The sequence below is a fragment of the Penaeus monodon genome, chromosome 10 (genome assembly GCF_015228065.2).
Source record: "Penaeus monodon isolate SGIC_2016 chromosome 10, NSTDA_Pmon_1, whole genome shotgun sequence".
NCBI lineage: Eukaryota > Metazoa > Arthropoda > Malacostraca > Decapoda > Penaeidae > Penaeus > Penaeus monodon.
Genome location: NC_051395.1, coordinates 5,265,639 through 5,268,138, shown reverse-complemented (window position 1 = coordinate 5,268,138; position 2,500 = coordinate 5,265,639). Strand labels below are relative to the sequence as shown.

The 2,500-nt window shown below is 34.6% G+C and overlaps 1 protein-coding gene across 1 annotated transcript in view; it reads left to right on the top strand.

Moving 5' to 3' along the window:
* Positions 1 to 2,500, top strand: part of LOC119577494 (lysosomal alpha-glucosidase-like) — a 124,630-nt gene that overhangs the window by 2,951 nt on the left and 119,179 nt on the right. The gene's annotated exons all lie outside the window — the stretch shown is intronic.

The following is a 2,500-nucleotide window of genomic DNA, read 5'->3' as shown; positions in this document are numbered from 1 at the left end:
ATCGTCATTATCATTATCATCATCATTATTATTATTATTATTATTATTATTATTATTGTTATTATTATTATTATTATTATTATTGTTATCATTATTTCTATTATTATCATCATTATCGTTATCATTATGTTTATTATTATCGATGGTATTATTATAATTACCACTAATATTAATTATCATTTGTGTTTGTTATAATAATCTAAATAATTGTTATTTTTATTGTCATTATTACGACTCCCATGATAATCGTTCTGCTATTGCATCTAATGATAATATTATCATTCCCATTGTTATCACTGCTTTTATTATTAGTATTGACTTTGTTATAATATTTTCTTTTCTTTATACTCGTTCTTATATTTATATTTCAACTTCGTTTCTTCATATTTTCATTAACGATATTGTTATTGTTTTTTTTTTTTTAGATTATTTTTATCCTCCTCCTCCTCATCGTCGTCATCATCATGATCATCATCGACATTATCGTCATCATCACCATCATCCTAACCTTATCATCATCATTACTACCACCACCATCATTATCATCATAATCATCATCACCATCATCCTAACCTTATCATCATCATTACTACCACCACCATCATTATCATCATAATCATCATCATCATCATCATCACCATCATTCATACCATCATCGTCATCATCGTCATCATCATCCTCACCATTATTACGTTCATTAGGGTTGACATAAAGGTTCTTTTAGTATGAACAAAAGTCTCACTTGCATAGCGTTTCTATTGTAATATTAAATGTTTCCATAAACAAAAGTCCTGTTTCGTAACCGGATATGGAGAAAATAGATATCATGGGTTAACAAAGGGAGAATTCTTATTTATTTATTTATTTTTTATTCCAACTCTGATAAATAATTAAACAGTAAAAGTAATCATATTCAAAGAATTTTGTTTTTGTTCGTGGTAGCGTGAAGTAAGTTCTGGAAGAAATGGTCATATTATCTGAAAAGAAGAAGGAGAAGACGAAGAAGAAGTAGAGGAAGAAGAAGAAGCAGAAGAAGAATAAAGAAGAAAATATATATAGAATGTAAAGTGGATATAAAGAAAATCCGCACAGAAAACGGAAGAGGTTCACATGTTCTTTCTGAAGGGGAGACTCAGTTATATTTGGATACGTCGCAATCCTACATGTTTTCTCTCTTCCTTGGGGATACAGCTGACACTCATGTCCTTGTTCGTGACTTGCTTACATTTCCAGGGACTTCAGGGATTTCGCAAACAAAACGAAAAAAACAACAACAAGAAAAGATAAAGAAAGGAAGAAAAAAAAAAAGTTTTGTTCGGAAGAAAGGAGTTTTTCTTTTCAACTCTTTCTTTCTCTCTATCCGCAAAGAAAGTCATTACGGTCATCAAGGTCGAAATGTTATCCAAGATTTTCCAAAGGGCAACGCCTCAGGATCCTATTAGCATAGAGAGAGGTTGTCATACTTGAATTACAAAGTCTAAAAAGAGGAGGAGAGAGAGAGTTGAGGACTCCGCCCCCGCCCTTATCAAAAAAGGAAGGAAAATAAGACAAAAAGAGAGAGAAAGAGAGAGAGAGAGAGAGAGAGAGAGAAAGAGAGAGAGAGAAAGAGAGAGAGAGAGAGAGAGAGAGAGAGAGAGACAGACAGAGATAGAGATAGAGAGAGAGATAGAGAGAGAGAGAGAGAGAATCTTCCTATAAAACAAAAGAAAGAGAAAAGACAAAAAGAAAAAAAAAAAAAAAATCATCGTCCGGAGAGAAATACAATACGAACTCGGGGTCACAGAGGACGGTTAAAGCAGCTCCTTTGTGTTATGAAATTCCTCGTAGCTTGGAGAAAGCGCATATAGGATTTCATTACCTTTATCCTTCTCGGTTGTAATTTCTATTATTACGCAGATATTTATTTCTAATAATATTTCAGTGGACCAAGAGCGACGTGGAATTTCAGTGAGAGATAGGGGAGAAAGAATGATAGATAGATAAATAGATAGGTAGACAGTGAGAGAGCGAGAGAGAGAGAGGGGGAGAGAGAGAGAGAGAGAGAGAGAGAGAGAGAGAGAGAGAGAGAGAGAGAGAGAGAGAGAGAGAGAGAGAGAGAGAGAGAGATAGAGATAGAGAGAGAGAGAGAGAGAGAGAGAGAGATAGACCCACGGAGAGAATGTTATAATATAAGCTTATTCCATTAATTACAGGACTTCATTTACGTTGATATATAGCTGATAAAACATTAATCCCCTTACACCATTTTCTATCCATCATTACTAGATTTCACCGGAACTCTCACTCAAAAAACAGCAAAAAACAAAACAGACTTTCCAAAACGCCAGTGGGGAAATTCCTCCCCAACCCCCACGTTCCTTCCCCCCCCCCTTCACAACCCCACTAAAACCCCTCCTAAGAATACCCCCAAGAATATCCTAAAAGGACATTCCACCTTCAAGAATATCTTAATAAGACCTCCTAAGAATACCCTAATAAGATACCCGAAGAATACCCTAAT